Below are 24534 nucleotides of genomic sequence, written 5' to 3' on the forward strand. Positions count from 1 at the left end.
CTTACTGTGTATTTCCCTCTTTCCAATTTTCCTCCTTTTATCCTTTTCTCCCTCTCATTTTGCCCTGTTCCTCATCAAAAGTCCATTTTGCTTCTGACCACTGCCTCTCTTAATCTTGCCTCCTTTTGTAGATAAGATAGATTTCAATACCCGAGTATGTCCATTATTCTCTCTGAGCCAATGACAATGAGAATAAGGTTCAAGCATTGCCTGCCACCCCCCAAAAAAAAAATATGGAATGCTTCATGAATTTGCATGTCATTCTTAAACAATGGCCATGCTAATTTTCTCTGTATCATTTCAATTTTAGGGTATGTGTTACCAATGTGAGCATTAGCCCAATAATTCTTAAATTATGTCTCCTCAAGCTGTTTTCCAGGTCAGTTGTTTCTCCAATAAGACATTTTACATTTTCTTCTGTTTTTTTCATTCTTTTGATTTTGTTTTATTATATCTTGATGTTTTATGAAGTTGTTGCCTTCTACTTGCCCAATTCTGATTTTTAAGGAGTTATCTCTTTTCACTGAGATTTTATACCTCTCTTTTCCATCTGGCCAATTCTACTTTTTAAGGAGTTCTTTTCTTTTGTGAATTTTTGTACTTCCTTTACCATTTGTCCAATTCTGTTTTTTAAGGTGTTATTTTCTTCAGTATTTTTTTTTGTGGCTCTTTGATCAAGCTGTTATTTCTCATTTCATAATTTTCTTGCATAGCTCTCATTTTTAATCCTATTTTTTTCCTCTACCATGCTTATCTCTTTCTTTAGCATTTCTAGGACTTCTTGTTGGGCTTCTGTCCAATTTGATTTTTTTATTTTCTTTGAGGCTTTGTAGCTGTTTTCCTGTTGTTGATTTCTTCTGAGTTTCTATATTTACCTTTCCTGTCACCATAATACCTTTTTATGGTCAGGTTCTTTTTTGTTGTTGTTTGATCATTTTTTTCCCAGCCTATTTCTTGTCTTTGAAATTTATTTTATAGTTGGACTCTGCCCACCTAGGGGAGCACTGTCCTAAGTTTCAATGTTTTTTGTTGTTTTTTGCTTGTTTGTTTGTTTTTTGTTTTTGCACTGCAATTTCAGAGCTAGTTCTGTGTGTCTGTAAGTTGTCTGTGATTCTAAGGTAGTATGTTCTGGAGTGAGGTATTGTCACTGTTCTGGTCTATGCTCTGGTCTTTATGCAGGAAGATCACCTGCTCCCCACACTACCATAAGTACTAGTCATCCTCTCAGTCCTGGAATTGTGACTAGGTCCCCTACTGCTTTATGACTACAAGTATTCTTCTTATTCTGGCATTGTATATGAGCAATGAAGTTGCCAAAAATTGCCAAGTTCTTCACCCGATACAAGCAAAAAGTCAACTATAATTTCTTTCTGATCAGTTGTCTGATCTCTGGATGCTACCTCTTCCTCTGTCACCACCTCCAAGGCCCATACCGGTGTAACTATCCACATTCACTCTAGGCCAGCCCCTACTCTAGTGCTACAGACCTCTCCTACTCACCTCCTAAGTTGTCTTGGGCTGGAAAATGCCTCACCCTTTACTTTTCTCGCCTATGATGCTCCAGAATTTGATTTGACATGTTATTTTAAAGTTGTGTGGAGAAGAATGTTGAGAGAGTTTGGCTGGGTTACCGTCTCTACTTCATCTTTGTTTAGCTCCACAGTTCTCAAAGGAAAAAATTTAAACTATTAATAGTTATACAAAATGTTTGAAATCACTGATAATAAGAAAAAATGTTAATTATAGCGGCTCTAAAGTTCCACTTCATACCCATCAGATTGGCAAAGTGGACCAAAAAAGGAAACTGGTAAATGTTGGAGGGGCTGTGGGAAACCAGGCACATTAACACACTCTTGATTAAGTTGTGAATTAGTTCATTCATTATGAAAGCAATTTGGAGCTATGACCCCAGAGTTACTATTCCATGTATACACTTTAACCTAGCAATAGCATTGTAAGGCCTATATTCCAAAGAAATTGAAGAAAGAAGAAATATGCTCATATGTTACAAAAATATTTATAACAACTCATTTTGTAGTGACAAAGAACTAGAAACGAAGGGGGCACCTGTCAGCTGGAGAAAGTTTTAACAAATTATTCTATATGAATATAACGGAGTACCATTGTGTCATAAGAAGTGAGAGTCACAAAAAAGACAGAAGAGAGAGTTACAGAGAAACCTTGGAAAAATTGTATGAACTGATATAGAACATAGTGAGAATCAGGAGAACAATTTATATGAAAAAAAATAACAGTGACCTCAAAATACTTTGAAAGACTTTAAAAATTCTTGTCAGTGCAATGACCAATCATGATTTCAAAGAATTGATGAAGAAGAATTCTGCCTAGCTTCTGACAAAGAAGTGATAATCTCAAAACACCAAATGAGATACATTTTTGGACATGAACAATGTGGGAATTTGTTTTGATTATACTTATTTGTAGGATACATGTGATATCCATGTAGGTCATGAGTATATATCTGGAAGTCTATTTAAATGAAGCTCTCAAAGAGGACTAAGTAGCTGTCTCTGGAATCTTTCCCATGCCTCTCCAAGAGACATTTTGATTCCTACTAGGAAGGAAAGAGGAAATTGGAAACAGGATTTCTGTTCTCCTCACAGAGAGAATAATTGACTAGAACCATGTCTATCTGTCCCTAAATATTGTTAGCCTAAGAGAAAAAATTTCTAGGTTCTAGCCACTCTCCTGATCGTTATACCTTAACAGAGGACTACCCCAAGCTATATCCAAAGACTTGAGCCCCTTCCCACCAAAAGTCAGTGAAACAAAGAATATCACAGAACAGTAGTGAATGGTCAATATTCCTATTTATCCAAGTTGATAGGAAACAGAAATCAGAGAAGTTATATAGATTAGAATATATCAAAATATATTCATTACTTGTGGCAAGATATCTCAGAGAGTTTAGCAAGCTGGAAATAGAGATACACTTGAGGCATTCTGTTACATGAAGATAGTATTATGCAAATGCCTGGACTTGAGCCACAAGTTACATTCATTACAGTGGCCTTTTTATTTCCTTACTCCCCTCCACCATTTAGAAGGCTTAGGATGCTGGAGGAAAAAAATCTTGTTAATAAAACAGTTTTAAAATTAAAAACCCAAAGTTAATTTTCTACCCTTAAGGAAATTATACTTAGATAGGAGGATGAGACATATTCATGAATAATTATAATTCATACCAATGCATAATGAGTTTATCAGAGAGTTTCAAAATAGTGCTGTATGAAGTTTGAAGGGAAAGGATTGCTAAGAAGAGGGATCAGGGAAGTCTTCATGGAAAAATGTCAACTGTGTTGAGTAATTTAACAGGCAAAAATGGAGGAAGACATTGAAGTCCTGGGAAACAGTGCTATATAATGACGGGGAGGGGGGGGTTGCAGAGAGGAAATCCAGTTTTGCTAATGTACCAAGCAAGTGAAGAAGAGTAATAACCGATATGGATGGAAAGGTATAATGGTGCCTAAGTAAGGAAGATCTAAAATGCCAAAAAAAAAAAAAACGGTATTCTGATTTTAATTCATAAACAATAGGGAATTACTAAAAGTTTTTGAGCAGAAGTAAGGCAAGAACTGACCTATGCATAAATAAAACAATCAAATGACTATAATTTTCCCTCTTTCCTCTTTCATCACTCACTGGTAAAGATCAAATTTAGTGGGGAGGTGACCAAAATAAATAAAATGATTAATTATTGAATCAACTGAAAGTTAGTTTTCTTATGATTGTATTGTGGCTAGTATAAAAAAGAAATGTTGGGTTTCATTTTATTTTGTTTTTTTCATCTTCCATTCTGGAAATGCTTCTAACCTCAGCTTTTGTAAGTAAAGAGCCTGAGCCAAACAAACAAATAAAAGCATCTAAAGCTGTGGTCACTTGATCAAACCATAGAATAGATTATTGTTGGTTGTAATCATCAACAAAGCAAAGCAAAACATAGATGAAAGCATTAGACCTTGTTAATGTAATAGCTAAGATTTATCTAGTCCTCAGGGCACATGATTATTTTGATGCTAGGTTAATTTTCATTGAAATGTTAAGGTTGTGTCTAGTGCCAGGTTTAATACAGCAATTAGGCAGTAAGCCAATCAGTCAAAATGAGTTGAGCCCTTCCCTGTTTGTGGGGTGTTGTATCAGAACTGCCTTATTAATAACTGCTGTCCTTCCTTTTGCCTCAAATTGTTTGAGGACAAAAATATATATCCCAGTGAATCTCTCCCTGACACAGAACTTGACAATAAAGCATAGGGACAGAAAGGGAATAGAAAAAGTTTCCATCTAGAATTTTAACTCTACTGGTTATTAGCATAGCACTGACTCAGAGGTATCCCTCCCACCCTCCCTTCTTCAGGGAACATGAAAGAGCTTGTCCAGATAGCTTGCAGGTGGGGTGGGAGGCTGATCTACACAGTGTGTGTGTGTGTGGGGGTCAATCACATTGGCAACAGCTCCCATCTCAGTGTCAAATAAGACTTTCTCTTGCTGAGTTAATTATATGAAGTAAACCTAGAGTGTCCTTCCTCTTTCCATAATGTCCATATCCACTCAGCCAGCCCTGACAGAAGTAGCTAGACATATGATTTACCATGTGTGAACTTCTGTGTTGGACTCCCCCTTCTAGCACCACACATTCTCACATTGACCCTTCACCCTGTCTGTGATTGAACTGAGTACACTAAAAAACTCTGGTGAATTCCCATCCCTGTTGCGTTTACTCATTTTCATTTTCTGTTTCCTTTCCACCTTATTTTCAGGCTCCTAGATTTTCTGCAAGACCAACTTTTTCTCTGAGTGTGTTCAACTAATTCCTGAGAATGCCTTTCTTCTTACCACATGATTTTCCCTGATATTTCCTTTCCCTAATGTGACTTACACATTAGCTAGAATTCAACTGACAGAAGTACACAGGAAGCCTTCATCTTTTCTGATCACCAAGTAATGGTGGCTGTGGCTAAAGCTCCCAAAGCGACAGTGTTTTTGCAGTTTTCTCACAAAGTAATTTTGGTATTTCTATTCACTTGTATACACAGAACATGGACCCACATAAGCACTAAAGGATATATGAAGCAGAATTAGATCAACAGTTCTGTGTTTCAGCACTTCTAAGTACTCTGTAGTGTTTGTGTCCCAACAAGACTGGCAGTCATAGGAAAGGGGTATGGGAGCTGTGGAGAGATGGCAAGAGCACACCACACAGAGCGTCAGGTGATGTAGGATTCTAGCTTTACCTTGCAAAGTAACTAACTCTTGACCTTTGGAAATAGACTGAATCTCTCTGGGCCTTCTTTTCTTCATCTGGAAAAAATCAAGGGGTGGGACTAGTAGATGCTTCCAAATTTGACCATCTATATTCGGAGACGGAGAGGCAGAGTAACAAAGTGAATAGAAATCTAATTTCAAAGCCTATGAGTAGGAATTTAACAGGAAAGGAGGAAGAAGCCAATAAGATCTAGTTTCAGAACCAACCTGATAGATACTGACTATACGACCAAGGCAAGCCACTTCACCTCTCAATGTACTAGGCCGAAGGTGTCAAACACAAAATCTCAGTGAACCTCCTCAGTGCAGATGAGCTAGATTTAAATGAAATTGGAATGTATTTAATAAAATGAATAAAAATATAACAGATAATGTTAACTTGTGGTTTTCTAAGTCAATATGCAGTGAACAGAGATCCTTATGTATGGTTTAGTGGTTCCCATTCCTAGTTGAATTGGATAACACAGCTCTAGGCAATTAAAACTATAAAATACAGAGCAGGTGCCAGCCTGCATTATTAGCAGGAATTTCCTCATCTGCCACCTCCTTTTATCAATTAAATCAAAGCCCCAGTCTCTATTCCCTATTATGAGAGACTGCCAGAGTGATCTGGGTAATGAGTGCCAAGTTGGATTACTAAGAATGGTTTTTATAAATAACTTTACCTTTTAGCCATTCTAAAAGGAGGAAAAGCATGCACACATTCCACATAACAATAGTGAGTAGAATCATCTTCCCAAAAGTTTTGTACATTTTTTTTTATTTCAACCACGTGGGAGTGAATCCCACCTGCCACAGTAAACAGGATCAGGATTTGGTTAGGTGAAGTAGACAATATTTAGGGCACCTTTTCTAGCTCCTTCATCCTGCCAGGAAGTGAGCAGTGTGTTCTTTATAACAGGCTGCTCAGATACCCAGGGTGCTGCTTTAGTCTAGTGAGAAGAAGGCCCCGAGCCACCTGTGTGGAGTGCAGTGGCTACAGCTCCCAGTATACCCTCACTTGCTGTTTTACTACTTGCCAGTTTCCACAGGACTTTGAGAAAGGTAAAATAGTATGGGTAATGTCTTTTGACTCGTGCATAAATTGGATTTAAATGAGGCAGAATTGCGCAGTTATTGGCCTCACTCTATCTTCCAGAGTCATTGAAGTCCAGTGGCAAGACAAAAGTCACGACAATTTGGGATGCAGTGGACAGCTGTAGTTTCTTCCATGTCTAACCAAGCTCTAAGCGCTCCATAAATCCTGCTTCAGCTGCCTTTATGGCCATTGGAACAAATTGTTCTCGTCTATCCATTCCCCCAGGGGAAGTATTCGAATGCTTGGGGTGGGCATCTCCCCACCACAACTCACCAAATGTTTGGGGCCCATCAGTTACCCTTGATCTGGTTTAGCCTGTCTGCCCAAACAGTTTGCAGGGTGTAGCCCTATTTGCATGCTACAGCTTCTTGGAGCCACAAAAAATGTCACTGTGTAATTTTTGCACACCTTACCAGAGAATTAGGTAAAGTTCACTAATGTAGCTCAGAATGGAGTCAAATCAAGAGAAGTCAAGTCAAAAGTCATTTATGTCAGTCACTCAGTCATTAAACATTTAATAAGCACCTGCCATGCACCAGGTGTTGTGCTAAGTTCTGAAGTACCAGTAGAGGAACTTGGGAGAATCCATATAGCATAACGCCTTTGCTCTTTCATCCATACTTTTGTCCTTGCTTGTTGGATTCATTAAAATGTAATATATGTGCATAGGTTATCAAGGGGAAATTCAGGATCTATCATTAATATTCTCTGGTCTTCATTTCACCCAAATTATTATTATTTTTTTCATACAATCTGGAAAGGTTTTGAATGATGACACAACCAACATGGACGAAGCTGGCTTCTTTATCTAGCTCTGGATACTTTTATTCCAGGCCTGAGGTACCTCCTCTCACATGAAGTGCTCCCCAATAATTACATAACCAAAATTAGTGCAGCAAATTACTGTTCGTGTCATGGAGAATGAATCATAACAGGGGGCATTAAAAAGAATATGGATATAGCATTATACTGATCTAGATTATAGGGCTGAAACTATATAATATTTAGCATGAAAATGTAGTTATATTTACAAGTATATTGTTTCACAGATATATTTTCTCCAAATGCACCTTCATGTTGTAAAAAAATGAACATACTTTCACTATGTGTATATTTATAAATGACTAAGATGATGATTAAATAAATATTTAAATTATTTCATGGTAAAATTATAACATGGTAAAAAAAAACTTTTAGCTTTATGAAAAGGTAGATTGATCATTTTAATGGGAGGAATGTGATTCAGCATGCTATATTATTTTAGAAAATCTTGATTAAATGTGATGATCCGGTGATTCAGAGGTCAAATTAAAGTTTATTTTGAGGGTTTTTACAGCTGACATAGCTAGAAAAGGCATTTCAAAAGATACTTAGATCTAAAGGAAGAAATACTTGTTGGCTACATTTACTAAATAATGATGTTTACTTCTTAGTATCATCCACCAATTTTGCAAAGGCTTCTGTTGAAAGTTTACTATTAAAATTTTGTCTTCCATGATGTCAATCAGTTGTTCTTACAAAATAATTACTTTTGACTTATTGTCTTGACTTATTAACAAATGGATTCAAGCCTACTGAATCTCTTGACTTAGAATACTTTTAAACAGTTTAGAAAATTATTCTACAAAGTTTGAGAAGTGTGCAGGTAGTTTTTATCTTTTTTTTAATAGGTGATATACATTGCTTTCAGCAACACAAACTTGGGTTTCTAAATGTTTTCCTAATTATGATAGCTTCAAGACACAATATACACTAAGAATAAGGTTCACCATTAATGATAAATATTAAATCATTTTTAAGGTAATCTTAATAGTTTATATTTTTTAGACTTACTTTTTCATATCTGAATAAATTATTATTGTTTTTAACTCATAATGTTATTGACAAAGAGCTTATATAATGGATAGGAGGATCTGCTGTTTTCTTTTTTGTTTGTTTGTGCTCTCACTATTAATATTATCTTCATGTTTTCTTGGAAAGAATTGTTTTTAATCACTTACTCATTATCCACCAGTAGACAATGTTAATAGATTTTGGTGGAAATACAAGTTTGTCACATGGTGGGAAAACTTCTGCTAATAATCCTTTCTCAAAATATTAGACACAATGTCCATTGCTAGCACTGTACTTAAAGTCTTGCAGAAGTAGGACGACCTGCCTGAGTTTATAAAATTCTACCTTCCCTTCAAGAATTCAGGGTCACTGCCATACTATCAAAGAGTCTTTGGAAAAGATTTTAGTGGAATCATTTTTGCCTTAAACTTATTTTTAAAATAATTTCAAATGTTTTTCTATTAGTGAGATGCATCTTGTGATTTTTCCCACCTTGTTTTCTTCTAACTCCCCAATTCCTTCAACATCCTGTGCTTTTCCTGTATATCCAGCATAGTTCAATGTTTGAAACATCATAGGTACTTAATTTTTGTTGTTGTTGTTCATTTCACTGACCACAAATTTCCCTGCCGTCCTTTGAAATGGTACTACATAACAACCTATTCTTCCAGAGGGAGAGCATTATCAGCAGTGGACTGTGCCTACCCTGCCATCACCTAGAAGCTACTGGTGGTATAGTAGATAGAGTGCTAGGGCTGGATTTAGGAAGACCTGGGTTTAAATCTGACCTCAGATATGTGACCCTGAGCAAGTCACTTAACCTCCCTTTCCCTTAATTTCCTCATCTATAAGATGGGGATAATAATACCACCTCCCTCCAAGGTTTTTTGTAAAGATCGAATGAGATAATATTTATAAAGTGCTTAGCACAGTGCCTGGCACATAGTAGGCATTATATAAATGCTAGTTATCATTATTAGTATTACACTCCTTCCTTTCTGGTTTGATTTGCTTGTCAATATATAAAAAATATAACTGATATAGGAATAATATTTTTCTCATATACGTTAGTTGGGAATAATAAATGTGAAGCAATAGTTGTGCATCTGTATTTTTCAAATTTTCTTCATTACTATCTTAATACATACATATGTATACAGATATATAAACACATATATGTGTAAAAATATATGATCATATTTTCCATTTAACTTTGCAAGTATCTCTGAGTTATGTTAATTGTATTTTTTAAAATGAAAGCCATTTATTCATCAATCATCCATCCCATTATTTTGTCATTTTAAATGACCAATGGCTCTATTCACATTATCTACATGTGATAAGAAGTACCTTATCTGTATGACAAATAATTAATAGCATCCATAAGAAAAAGAAAAAGAAAAATAATTTTTCCATGAAGATTCATATTCAGAATTATTATCTATACTGTGAGTGATATATTTGTAGAATTATGTGTGTATGTGTTTACGGTATGCTTACTATATGTCACGATAAGGCTAATAACTTTGTTAATGGCTCCCTTGTCAAACTGGATTTATGATTCTTGAAGGTACTTCTCAATTTCTCCTAAATCACTAGAGAGGTGTTCTAGAGTTTGGCCCCCAAATGGAAATTGAAAACCTCTAGTTCTAGTCACTAGTATATCAATTAAGAACTTAAGTACAGAATGCTCCATTTTGATTTTTGCAAGAGCAGATGATTTTTTTCTTGCTTTTTATAACATGAATTTAGATTCACAGAAGTAAGGACACTACTTACCTTGACGGATGTTCAAGTGCACTCATTTTAAGAGCTTAATTCAAGGTGAGGAGCAGGGAGTGGTTTCATGTCAACATACTTCTCCCATCAACCAAGGGACAATTCCTCAGTTCTGGTTCACTATTTTGTAAACATGTAGTCTTTATCTTTAAGCCATACTCTCCTTTCTTTCCCCACATTTATTCTTTTTTCTTTTCTTTTCTTCTCTTTTCTTTCTTTCTTTTTTCTTTCTTTCTTTTTTTTTTTTTTGGAGTTATCTCCTTCTTACCTAATATTTTAGTTTTATTTTCATTTAAAACAATTAATCTAAAAAGAATTAAGGAGACAAACTTTCTGAGACTACACAACTTTTTAAATATTCTCTTTTCTCTTTCTTTTTTTTTTAATTAAGTGACAGACACAATTTTCAGCTTGCTCCTACAGAAACAGACTAGAGGTAAGGAATACTGTCTCTATTGTTAGCAAATCACAATGTCACCATGGAACCCTGGCTTATAGTAAGTATCAGGGCAGTGAAGAGTCTTAAAGTTGGCCTTATATATTCTTCATCTTCCATGTGAAGGCATATGTGTTTGAAGCAGATTTTTTTTGGGGGGGTGCGGGAATGAGGAGAGAGTCAAGGGAAGTAAATCACTATTGTCCCCAAGGCAAGTTACTGCAGTATATTGGCTAAAGCTTTGGACATTAGTATTTCAGCAGCATATAAAAGAGAAACTTGATTATGAACTATGTAATTATTTTATTTTTCTCGCTTAATAATATTTTTTTCCAATTACATGTAAAGATAGCTTTCAACATTAATTTTATAAGATCTGAGTTCCAAATTTTTCTCTCCCTCCCTTCCCTCCCCCGTCCTCAAGACAGCACGCAATCTAATATGAGTTATATATGTATAATCATGTTGAACATATTTCCACATTGTTGTTGTTGTTTGTCCTTTTTTCTTGAAGAGGACCATGACATCAGGAGGGTGATGCCACCTTTCCTAGGACTTTATTTAGCAGGATTTCCTTTTTTTCCTTCGTGTTTCAAAGATATAGAGGGCATGGAAGCAGTTTGAAATTTACATAGGATTATATGGAGGGATAATTTCATAATATTTACCTTGTTTCTTGCCCTTTTCTTGATTTCTTATATTTCGTGATCAAACCTTGTCCTTCCCTCTCACTTGAGGAAGCCTCCCATAATCAAAGACAGCAGCATCTCACTTTCTACAGGCTAGCAATCTGGCAACCTCAACTAATCAGAATGTGGCTAAGAAGGAAATAATAAGGGAAGAAAAGGAGGCCTCAGTGCTTCAAAAATAACTGCAACAAAGTCCATCCTCTGGCACTTTATTAAGAGAATCTCTCTATCTCATACTTTACACAGTTTCTATTTATTTTGATTTGAGGAACAGTTGTACTAAGTTTAGGCAAAATGGTTAGATGGAAAGAGCACTAAACTTGGGTGCAGGTCATGGTGCCATTACTTATTATGTGACCTTAGACAAGTCTCAGAATTTCTTCTTCTGTAAAATGGGCACAGTGGTACTCACACCATCTATCTCATGAGGCTATTGTGGGGAAAGTACTTTGAAAAGCATCCTATAGTACCTCCACCCCCAGAAGATTATAAGGAATAGGAGGGATTGCAGAGACATGTACAGACTGACAGTAATAAGAAAGTGAGAATTTAATGTCAGAGAGAGACAGAGAGAGAGAGAGAGAGAAACTATGCAAAGCAGACACAAGAACTCAGAAGGCAAAATAATTGGTTTCAAATAGGGCAAGGGCAAACATCTCTGCATATTTCAATTCAACTCAGCATTACAGTACGTTGGAACACAGAATATTGGGGCTAGATGGGACCTCAGAGGGCATCTATTCCAACCCCTCTCATTTTACAAATTAATAAGCTGAGGCCCAAGGAGTTGAAGCGATTTGCCCAAATCATAAACATGGAATTTGTAATGGATCTGGATTATAAAAGCAGAGCTGTAGAGAAGAAAGGAAACTTAGGATGCTATCTGGTCCAATTATCTTACTTTACTGATGAAAAAAATATAAAGGCACAGAGAAATTAAGCAACTTTCCAAATGATGATTGTTAACATTTATATAGTGCTTACTATTTGTCAGGCACTGTGTTATTATTATTGTTAAATTATTATCTCATTTGATCCTCATAATAACCTTGGGAGGTAGTACTATTATTATCCCCATTTTATAGGTGAGGAAACTAAGGTAGAGGTTAAATGACTTGCCCAGAATCATACAACTAGTAAGAGTCTGAGACCAGATTTGAACTCAGATCTTCCTGTTTTCAGGTCCAGTCACTCTAGCCACTTCACTACCCAGAAGACCACACAGGTTACAAGGGACTCAAATCCAGATTGTCTAATTCTAAACCCAATACTTTGCACCTTCACTCCTCTTTGCATCACACTATACTACAGTTGTGATTGGCTTCATATATTGTTTTTTTATCCAGAGGAAGTTGAACAAGACACAGAATGAGAAGAGGAGATAAAAGCTACCTTTCCTAGCTCTTATTTTTTCCCCTATGATCTATGCTTTGGCTTCATTATCAAAATATACATTAACAATGCTTTGTGCATACTAAGTATTTAACAAATGATTTATTCATTCAAATATACACAGCCTTAATTAACAAAGCAATATTTGAAGAAGTTCATGTTTTCCTCTATTATTGGATGAATATTCTTTTGTCTTTTAGGGCAGAGATTCTGATTCTCTGCATTCTGTTACTTCCACCCCAGGAACACAGTTTTCAGGCATTCACATGGGGCAAGTGCTCTCACCTAGAGATCCAGAATGTAAGCTATTAATTCTTGTATTAGATTCTTTCAGGACATGCTGCTCTAGTACTTCACCTATTAACCCAAAGAAACTCATATTTGTGTTTGAACATAGGCAGCGACTTTCCACTTCCCAAATGGGTGACTTTGAGCAACTTTGTTCCTCTCTCTGTAGACTCAGGGTCCTATTTGGTCAAATGTGGGAATTGGACTAGATGACCTCTAAGGTTATTTCTGGCTCTGGATCCCACAATGAAATGACAGGGCAGCAATGACCCCCTGTGCCAGGTCCCAAGAAAGGTTATGAGGTGTGCAGAGGTCCCTGATGCTCTCCAGTTTCCCATGGATTCTGATCCATCCTTTCAGGCTCAGTTCACATTGCACCTCTTACAAGAAGCATTCCTTGGATCAATACCCTCCCACATCCGTCAGAAATTAAGATCCTTGAAAATAAGGATAGCAGAATACTTTACTTTTGTAGCCTCAGTGTCCAAAACAATGTCCGGCACGTAGGAAACAATAAATGTTTGTTGACCTACCGTTTGCCCAGCTGGAAGTAACTTGGCCTATATCTAGTCCCTACTCACTTTGGATGCCTCCTTTTTACTTCCTTATTACTTCAAAATATACATGATTTTATTTATGTGGGTGTTTTCTCCACTAATGTAGATTGTAGCCCCTACTATACCTTCTTAGAAGTTAAAGCTTTGTGAATAACCATAACCAAAAGATTATATTACCTAGTGACCAATCCGCTGCTGATAAGCCACTCTAAGCTTGATTAAGCTGTTCCTTACATGACAACCACACAGCCCATCACTGGCCTGTTCTTTAAGCTTCTGTAGCCTGGTTGGACCTCCCAGAGCTTACAGTCCATCTGCACAGCCTCCACGAGACAGAAGAGGAGTGCCTGAGTTGAGAATCATATGCACACACAGTCTACTTCACATTGTATGTACCTAGGTACATAACGTATTTCTCTTTATTAGATTGTAGCTGCCTGAGGGCAAGAAATTATGTCTTAGTCACTTTTGTGCCTACCTTCAGCAACCTGTAAAATGTATTGCATGTTACAATACAACTTGAAAGCTTCCGGTGGAAAGAGCCCTACCTGGAGTCAGAGAGAACTTGAGTTAAAATTCTGTCTCTGGCACTCTCTACCTATATGACCTTGGGCAAGACACTTCACCTCCCTAGGCCCCAATTTCCTCAACTGTAAAATGCTAGGTTAGATTGCCTCAGAGATTATTCCATAAACTCCTTGGTGAGCTTCCCTTCCTCTGCATTCCACTAATTTTTAGCCTTGTTATTGCTGAATTACCATAAACATCATCTCAAAAAAGAAAAGAAAACCCTGAATGTTTTACTTCCATGCTGTACATTTCATTCTTTTGTCCCAAATTAAATTACATCCAAAGGCAAAAACACAGCTGTGACTAGACTGTGCAGAATCTCTCACTTATCATTAGCAGAAGGATGGCTTGTGGGCATCTGCATCTTTTTGCCATAAAGTTTCCAGACACATAAAGTTTCTGTACCACAAGTTAGTGACAGAGATGGTACTTAGAAACCAGTCTCTTCAGCTCCTTTGCTCATCATACTCCGTGCATTCATTCAAATCTATTTCTTGGCCATCTACTCCATAGTGACCTAGGTGCCTCTGAAAAGCAAATAACTCATGATCCCTGCCTTCAAGAAGCCTACAATTCAGTTGAGGGGGATTAGATGTAGTTCAGTCATTATAGTCATGTCCAACTCTTCATGACCTCATTTGGGGCTTTCTTGGCAAAGATACTAGAGTGGTTTTCCATTTCCTTCTCTAGCTCATTTAACAGATGAGGAAACTGAGGCAAACAGTGTGAAGTGATTTCCCCAGGGTCACTCATCTAGTAAGTATCTGAGGCCAGGTTTGAACTCATGAAGATAAGTCTTCATGACTCTAGGTCCATCACTCTATCCACTGTGCTACCTACCTATCCCAAAAAGAAAGAGAGTATTATATTTGTTCAGATGATTTATTCAACAAATGAATTTTATTTGCACTTAATAGCATATTTTTTATACAATTGCATGTAAAGAGAATTTTCAACATTCATTTTTGTAAGATTTTGAGTTCTAAATTTTTTTCCTCCCTCCTCCCCAAAACAGCAATCAGTTCACTTAAGTCTTTCCAGGTTTTTCTGAAATCTACCCACTCATCATTTCTTATAGCAGAATAGTATCCCATTACATTCATTCACACGTACATTACATTCATACGTACATTACATTCATACAGCCATTCCTCAGTCGATGGGTATTCCCTCAATTTCCAGCTCCTTGCCACCACAAAAAGAGCAGCTATAAATATTTTTGTGCATATTGGTCTTTTTCCCCTTTTTATGATCTCTTTGGGATACAAGCCTAGTAGTGGTACTGCTGGATCAAAAGGTATGCACAGTTTGATTACCCTTTGGGCATAGTTCCAAATGGTCTCCAGAATGGTTGAATTAGTTTACTACGCCATCAACAATGCATTAGTGTTCCAATTTTCCGATATTATCTCCAACATTTATCATTTTCCTTTTCTGTCATATTAGCCAATCTGATAGGTGGGAGGTGGTACCTAAGAATTGTTTTAATTTGCATTTCTCTAATCAAGAGTGATTTAGAGCATTTCTTTTCCCATATGACTTCTTCATCTGAAAATTGCCTGTTCATATCCTTTAACTATTTATCAATTGGGGAATGACTTGTATTCATATTAATTTGATTCAGTTCTTTATGTATTTTAGAAATGAGGCCTTTATCAGAAACACTGGCTGTAAAAATTGTATTGCAGCTTTCTGCTTTCCTTCTAATCTTGGTTGCATTGGTTGTTTTTGTGTAAAAACTTTCTAATTTAATGTACTCAGAATTATACATTTTGCATATCAGAATGTTCTCCATCTCTTGTTTTTTTGCTTTTATTTGTTTTATAAATTATTCCTTTCTCCATAAATCTGACACACAAACTATTCCTTGCACTTTTAGTCTGCTTATGGTATCACCTTTTATGTCTAAGTTATGTACCCATTTTGACCTTACCTTGGTATAGGGTATGAGTTGTTGGATAATGCCTAATTTCTGCCATTCTATTTTCCAGTTTTCCCAGCAGTTTTTATCAAATAGTGAGTTCTTATTCCAAAAGCCGGAGTCTTTGGATTTATCAAATAGTAAATTGCTCTAGTCATTTGCTCCTATGTCTTGCATACTTAACCTATTCCACATATCCATCACTCTATTTTTCAGCCAGTACCGAACAGTTTTGATGATTGCCTCTTTATAATATAGCTTTAGACCTGGTACAATTAGGCCACCTTCTTTTGCATTTTTTTCATTAATTCCTTTGATATTCTTGACATTTTATTTTTCCAGATAAATTTTGTTTTTATTTTTTCCTAGCTCAATGAAATAATTTTTGGTAGTTTGATTGGTATGGCACTGAATAAGTAAATTAATTTAGGTAGAATTGTCATTTTTATTATATTAGCTTGGCCTTCAAATAAGCAATTGATATTTTTCCAATTGTTTGGATCTGACTTTATTTGTGTGAAAAGTGTTTTGTAATTGTGTTCATATAGTTCCTGAGTTTGTCTTGGCAGGTAGACTCTCAAATATTTTATATTGTCTACAGTTATTTTAAATGGAATTTCTCTTTGTATTTCTTACTGATGAGCTTTGTTAGTAATATATAGATATGTGGATGATTTTTTTTATATCTTGCAACCTTACTGAAGTTGTTAATTATTTCCACTATTTTTTTAGTTTATTACCTAGAATTTGCTAAGTATACCATCACATAATCTGCAAAGAGTGATATTGTTTCCTCATTGCCTATTCTAATTCCTCTAATTTCTTCTTCTCTTATTGCTGAAACTAACATTTCTGGTACAAAATTGAATAATAGATAATGGACATCCTTCTTTCACCCCTGATCTTATAGGGAAAGCTTCTACCTTATCCCCATTACATATAATGTTTGCTGATGGCTTTAGATAGATACTACTTATAATTTTAAAGAAAATTCCATTTATTCCTATGTTCTCTAGTGTTTTTTAATAGGAAAGTGTGCACTATTTTGTCAAAAACTTTTTCTACATCTATTAAGATAATCGTATGACTTCTGTTAGTATTGTTATTGATATGGGCAATTATGTTGATAGTTTTCCTAATATTAAACCAACCCTGCATCCTGGGTATAAAGCCCACATGGTCATAGTGTATTACCCTGGTGATAAATTGCTATAATTTCTTCACTAATATTTTATTTAAATTTTTTGCATCAATATTCATTAGGGAAATTGGTCTAATTTTCTTTCTCTGTTTTGTCTCTTCTTAGTTTAGATGTCAGTACCATGTTTGGTAAAATTTGGTAGAACTCCTCCTTTGCCTATTTTTTTCCAAATATAGTATTGGAATTAATTGTTCTTTAAATGTTTGGTAGAATTCACTTGTAAATTTATATAGTCCTGGAGATTTTGTCTTAAGGAACTCATCGATGGCTTGTTCATTTTTTTCTTCAGAAATGGCATTATTGAGTTATGGTGTTATTTTATTTCCTCTTGTTAACCTTAGCAATTAACATTTTTGTAAATATTCATCCATTTTATTTAGATTATCATATTTATTGGCATAGAGCTGGGCAAAATAACTCTGAATTACTGCTTTAATTTCCTCTTCATTGGTGGTGAATTCACCCTTTTCATTTTTGATACTGCTAATTTGGTTTTCTTCTTTTTTAAATAAAATTAACCAAAGGTTTATGTATTTTATTGGGGGGTTTTTTTAATAAAACTAGCTTTTACTAGTTTTACTAGTTACTAGTTCAATAGTTTTCTCACTTTCAATTTTATTAATCTCTCCTTTGATTTCAGAATTTCTAATTTGGTATTTAATTAATGATTTTTAATTTGTTCTTTTTCTAGCTTTTCAAGTTGCATGGCCAATTTATTGATCTCCTTTTTTCTCTATTTTATTCATGTAAGCATTTAGAGATATAAAACTTCTCATAAGAACTGCTTTGACTGGATCCCATAATTTTGTTATGTTGTCTCATTATTGCCATTCTCTTTGATGAAATCATTGATTGTATGATTTGTTGTTTGACCCACTCTTCTTTAGGATTAGATTATTTAATTTCCAATTAATTTTATCTAACTTTCCTTGGCTCTTTATTACATATAATTTTTATTACATCATGATCTGAGAAGGATGCACTTATATTTCTGCCTTTCTGCATTATGAGGTTTCTATGCCCTAATACATGGTCAATTTTTGCATAGGTGTCACGTACCACTGAGGGAAAAAAAAGTGTATATTCTTTTCTATTTCCATTCAATTTTCTCCAGAGGTCTTACATATCTAACTTTTCTAAAATTCTATGCACCTCCTTAACTTCTTTCTTGTTTATTTTGTGGTTAAATTTATCTAATTCTGAGTGGAACTACCCACTAGCATAGTTTTGCTGTCCATTTCTTCCTGCAACTCACTTAACTTTTCCTCTAAGAATCTGGATGCTATATCACTTGGTGCATACATGCTTTGTATTGATATTACTTCATGGTCTATGGTGCCTTTTAGCAAGATGTAGTTTCCTTTCCTCTCTCTTTTAATTAGATCTATGAGATCAGGATTGCTATCCCTGCTTTTTTCTTTTACTTCAACTGAGGAATAATGTATTCTGCTTCAGCCTTTTACTTTTACTTTGTGTGTGTCCCACTGCTTCAAATGTATTTCTTGTAAACAGCAGATTGTAGGAATCTGTTTTTTAATCCACTCTACTATCTGCTTCAATTTTATGGGAGAGTTCATCCTATTCACATTCAGTTATGATTAATAACTGTGTATTCCCTTCCATCCTATACCCCCCCATTTATACTTTTCTCTCTCCTTTCACCCTGTCCCTCCTCACCAGTATTTTGCTCCTGACTACCTGTTCCCTCAATCCCTTCTATCAACCACCTCCTTTTCTTCCCCCTTTCTCTTTCCACTTCCCCATAGGGTACAATAAATTTCTGAACCCAACTGAATGTGCGTGTTATGCCCTCTTTGAATCAAATGCAATGAGAGTAAGGTTAAAACAATGCTCACCCTCTCCCTTCTTTCCCTCTACTGTAATAGGTCTTTTGCACCTCTTCATGTAATATAATTTACCATTTTCTGACTCTCCCTTTCCTCTTTTCCCAGTACAATCTTTTTTTTTACCCCTTAATTATTTTTATATCATCATATCGAAGTCAACTTACACTCACACTCACTGTCTTTGCATACTCTTTCTAATTGCCCTAATAGAGATATAGTTCTCAAGAGTTACAAGTACCCTCTAACCTTGTGTGGATATAAACACTTTAACCTTATAAAATAACCTTATAGAATAACCTTATAGAATTCCTGTTCACCTTTTTATGCTTCTCTTGAGTCTTATATTTGAAAGTCGAATTTTCTGTTCAGCTCTGGTCTTTTCATCAAGAAAGTTTGAAAGTCTTGTTTTTCATTGAATATCCCTCTTTTCCCCTAAAAGATTTTGCTCAGTTTTGCTGAGTAGTTGATTCTTGGTTGTAATCCAAACTCCTTTCCCTTCTGGGATATCATATTCCAAGGCTTCTGATCCCTTACCACTGAAGCTACTAAGTCCTGTGTAATCCTGATTAAGGCTCCTCGATATTTGAATTGTTTCTTTCTGGCTCTTTGCAGTATTTTCTCCTTGACCTGATAGTTCTGGCTGCAATATTCCTTGGGGTTTTCATTTTGGGATCTCCTTCAGAAGGTAATCAGTGGATTCTTTCAATGACTATTTTACCCTCTAGTTCTAGAATATCAGGGCTGCTTTCCTTGTAATTTCATGGAAGTTGCTGTCCAGGCTCTCTTTTTATTTTATTTTTTTTCCCATTATAGCTTTGGGGTAGTCCAATGATTCTTAAATTATCTCTCCTGAATCTATTTTAGATCAATTGTTTTTCAAATGAGGTATTTTACATTTTCATCTATTTTGTCATTCTTTTGATTTTGTTGGACTGATTCTTGATGTCTCATAAAGTCATTAGCTTCCGCTCACCCAATTCTACATTTTCAAGGAATTATTTTCTTCAGTTAGCTTTTGTACCTCCTTTTAGATTGCTGTCCTCTTCTGAGTTTGCATTTTGATTTTCCCTATTGCCTTATTAGCTTTCTATGGTCAGGGTTCTTTTTCTGTTTTTTACTCATTTTTAGTCTCCTGAGGCACAGGGAGTGTTGTCCCAAGCTTATTGCACTGGGGTCCTGGGACCTGGTCAATAGCTTTGTACGTCAGGACCTCAGGTGCTGGCTGCTTGTCCATTGTGCTAGGGTAGCCTGGCCTAGCCTCACCTATTATGCTGAGGTTCTGGGGCTGGCAGTTTACCTTTTGTACCAGGGCTGAAGGCCTCACATCTGTTCTGCTGTGCCACTGGCCTCCTGAGCCAGGACCAAGGGGCCTTGACTCCTCATCTGTGCTGTGGCTAAGAGCCTCCAGCTGGCTTGCCTGGATACTGTCTGTGCTGGGCTACACTCCCCATTCACCCAAGTGAGACAGATCTTTCCTGAAATCCTTCTAAGTTATCCTAAGCTGGAAAATTGTTTCACTCTGTCTTTTTGTGGGTTCTGTCACTCCAGAATCTGTTTAGAGACTTGATTTAACATTGTTTCCAAGGGAAACTGAGGAGAGCTCAGGCAACTTTCTGGCTTCTCTCCACCATCTTGGCTCTGCCCCTTGAGCTAAGTGGTTTAACCAGGCTCAGAACTGCTGAGACAACTTTTATGTGTGCCCGTTTAAAAGGGCACATTTTATCACTGTTTTGTTCACAATTAATTCCTTTCATCTTTCTTTGAAACTAAGCCTGGCTGTGCTGGCTGGCACCTTGCAGCAGATTTGTACCTCAGAAAATCAAGTGCTTGTCATGTGTAGGAACCTGACTCTCTTTCCTTTTAATTATAAGTTCATGCCAGTGCATGGTGCTATTTGAGATTTTGAGAAATTTCTAAATGACATTCCTATTGATTTGTTTCATGTATCATAAGCAATGATCTATTGAATTTCACTCAAAGAATTATGTAGCATAAAAGGAAAGAGAAAATACTAGAGTGAAGCCAGTTGAACTGTAATTGTGTTCGTAGCAAGAATGTCACAGATTCAAGAATGTATATTTCATAATGCTTTTTAAAAATCAATTATAATTCCATAACATAAAACTATACTGTAGCATAATTATCACTTAAAATAATCCTGCCAGGATTGTTAAATGCCAGCTTAACTTTCTTTGTACCCTTTGGTAAAGTGCAGTAAATAAGGTATTAGGAGAAAACTATGTTCTGTGGCAATATACAATCTTTCATATAAGGCCTTGATTCTCATTGGTTGGAAAAGGTGTCTATATAGAAAAGTATCTTTTACCATGACCAAGAACTTCATTCTACTTTTAAAATTGTTAGTGTAGGGGCAGCTAGGTGGCTCAGTGGATAGAGCACTGGCCCTGGATTCAGGAGGACCTGAGTTCAAATCCGGCCTCAGACATATAACATTTACTAGCTGTGTGACCCTGGGCAAGTCACTTAACCCCATTGCCTAGCTAAAAGCAAAACAAAAAAAATAAACACTAAGATTGTTAGTGTAGCATCTAAGGCCCTGTCATTCATGTTCCTCCTACCATCCCTTTCCCCCTCTCCCCCCCAAAAAAAAAGAAAAAACAGCTAAACCAGATTTTTAATGCATTGTGGATCAGCAACTACCCAAAATCAGAACTCACTTGTCCCCACCTATGTGTTTATTTATACTGATAAATGTGAAGACACATTATTTCAAAGGGGAAAAAAAAATAGAATAAACAGCAGAGCAAATAAAGTGAGAAGAATTGTTTCCCAAATATAATGTGAAATGCATACTCTTGGCTCAAATTACTCTCCAGATTTTTCTACCTTCTCACCAAAAGAAAGGAGGTTCCCTGTCTAAATGTACCTCCACCTTTACCCACCATTAAATGTACCATATCTGCTCTTCTGAATACCGAGTCCCTAGCCTAGACTAACATTTTTTGAGGACCCAGCTATGCACATTTCATTGCCAACCCAATTCACTTTTTGGACTTCTCTACCTCCTCAAAAGCAATTTTGTCTCCAGTCAGGTTCAGCTACCCCCTCTCTTTTCCCATTCACTCTTTCTGTCTTCCTTTTATGTCTTGTTTTCACCTATTAGAATGTTAGTTCCAGATTGTATTATATCTGCTTGTATTTGTATCCCAAGTACTTATACAGCCTGGCTCAAAGTAAGTGCTAAACTAATTCTCTCTCTCTCTCTCTCTCTCTCTCTCTCTCTCTCTCTCTTCTCTCTCTCTCTCTCTCTCTCTCTCCCCTCCCTCTGTCTCATCTTCTATATTAACAGTGTGGTAAACATATTAAATACATGTGAACAGGGAATATGAATGATAGGCACATTCTAGGAGATTGTGAAGGGCCTATGCCTTGTTAGGACTCATGCATTAAGGATACCAATAGGGAGCTAGCTGCATGAATGGCTAAGACAATTAGCATTTCCGATGTCACAGTGTTACTGATATCCTATGGAAAGGTCAGCATGGAGAGTAACAGATATTTTAGGGTATGATTTAGGACTGTGAGTCACTACACTCAACCAAGATGCCAGCAAAGGTCCATAGCTGCCTCTGGCTAAGAGTGAATCTTCTGGTTTTTTGGACTGACATTTTTCTGTTAAAAACTTTAGGTTCTAGATTGCAGACAATCATCTAACTTTTGATGATTATATTCTTTTTTAACTTCTAATAAATCCCTAATTCTGAGTCTTTATCCCCCAGCACAGTTTGGGAAACCCTACCACAAGAAATCCCACTGCAAAGTTAATATATAAGGAAAGACTGCTTCATCAGTAAGATAAAGATGTTAGAGATAAGAACAGAAGCTAAGTGAAGCAAAAAAGACCATCTCCCTCCACTCCTGATTCATAATCCTGCCTTTATAATGCTTATCTTCCAGCAATAAAAATAATGATTTTCTTTTTCTTCTGCATTTGGACTAGCAAAAGTCTTACTGCTCTCTCTATACTGTCACAGTTTGAAGTGAATTTAAGATTGCTCATATTTTCACTGGGCCAAGACAGATCTAGAGATAAGATCCTGAAAGCTTTTGTCACTTTGAATATCCACATTCCTAAAATACAGTCTTCAAAGCTTTTATGAGTATTTACACAAAATACATATAGGGCAGCTAGGTAGTACAGTGGATAGAACATTGTGTCTGGAATCAGAAATATCTGAGTTCAAATTTGGCTTCATACACTTACTAGGTGTGTGACCTTGGATAAGTCACTTAACCTGTCTTTGCCTCAGTTTTGTCAAACAGAAAGTGGATATAACAATATCACCTACCTCCCTGGGTTGTTGTGAGGATCAAGTGAGATATTTGTAAAGCGCTTAGCACAGTTCCTGGAACATAGTATAAAATTAATAAATGCTTATTTCTTTCCTTATTTAATCTTTAATAGCTTTAGGTAAGAATGATAGAAGCAGTTTCTAAGTGGCACTTGAAAGCAAATTTATGAATGTTTTGGACAACCATTGTTTTTATTCCTTTAAACAGATCCTGTCATAAATTAGAGATCTCTATTACAAAAGAGAAAGTAACACTATATGCTATGTAAGCGGAGAACAAACCCTAAAACCTGAAAAAATTTTTAAGAAACAATTTTATTTTTGGTTGAGCAAAGAGAGGGGGAAAAAAGTGACTCCCTCCCCAAGTCTTTGCCAGGTTTACATCATATAAAATTCAAATGAGAACAAGCGCGAACACTGCTGCATGTAGACAGTCAGGCAGTTTACAGAAAAGGGCAGTTTGAGATGTATATCAGTAGGTAAGTATAAACATTCAATATAATTTGGGGAACCCCAAACACAAATTTTGTGTCTACCAAAGCAAGATCTGGGTGAGATCTAAGCATTCCTTGCAGCCATCAAGCTTCCCTGGAGTGTCTCTGAGGACAACCTGATCTCCATTGTATGCCTTGGGTTAGATAATCTGTAGTCACATAAAGCTAGTATCAAACAATATTAATAAGTAATGAAGTATTTTCACATATGTATGGACAGCAAAATAGAAGTATCTAGAGATACAAAAAAAAGTGAATTTCCCTTAAATTACATTCAGAGGTCATCTCTATCATGTCAAAAACCTCTACTTACTGACAGTTAAATGCTACATAATGATTTTACGAAGACAATGTAATCGATCAAGGATATATTTCTGACAATATGTCATATGGCAAAAAAAAAGAATTAGCAATCAGGTTAGAGTTAAATGCCAGAAACTGATTTTTTTTTTAAAAAATGAAGATTTAAAGGGCCAGCTTTTTATTGTCCCTGTGCCTCGATGTACAGGTAGGTTAAAATTAGTTACAACAAAAGGGTTTGGAAGTCTTTGTTATTCATGTTGTTGTTGTTCAGTCATTTTTCAGTTGTGTCTGCCTCTTTGTGACCCTCTTTGGGGTTTTCTTGGCAAAGATATTGGAGTGGTTTGCCATTTCCTTCTCCAGCAAATTTTACAGATGAGGAAACTGAGGTAAACGGAGTTAAGTCACTTTCTCAGGATCACACAGCTAGTAAGTGTCTGAGCCCAGAAGCCAAGTCTTCTTGACTCCAGGCTTGGCACACTATCCACTGTGCTACCTAGCTGTTTGTTATTATTCATACACTTCCCTATTAGCATCAATTTTTGCCCTTTGT

General features: G+C 36.1%; 1 non-coding gene across 1 annotated transcript; it reads right to left on the reverse strand.

The window, feature by feature from the left end:
* Window positions 1-227: 227 nt before the first annotated feature.
* On the reverse strand, window positions 228-334 carry LOC144455557 (U6 spliceosomal RNA). The gene has a single exon (XR_013484275.1). It is a non-coding gene; the product is annotated as a U6 spliceosomal RNA (small nuclear RNA).
* Between the last annotated feature and the right edge of the window lie 24200 nt (window positions 335-24534).

This window comes from Phascolarctos cinereus, unplaced genomic scaffold, assembly GCF_003287225.1.
Source record: "Phascolarctos cinereus isolate Bilbo 61053 unplaced genomic scaffold, phaCin_HiC Scaffold_9;HRSCAF=440, whole genome shotgun sequence".
NCBI lineage: Eukaryota > Metazoa > Chordata > Mammalia > Diprotodontia > Phascolarctidae > Phascolarctos > Phascolarctos cinereus.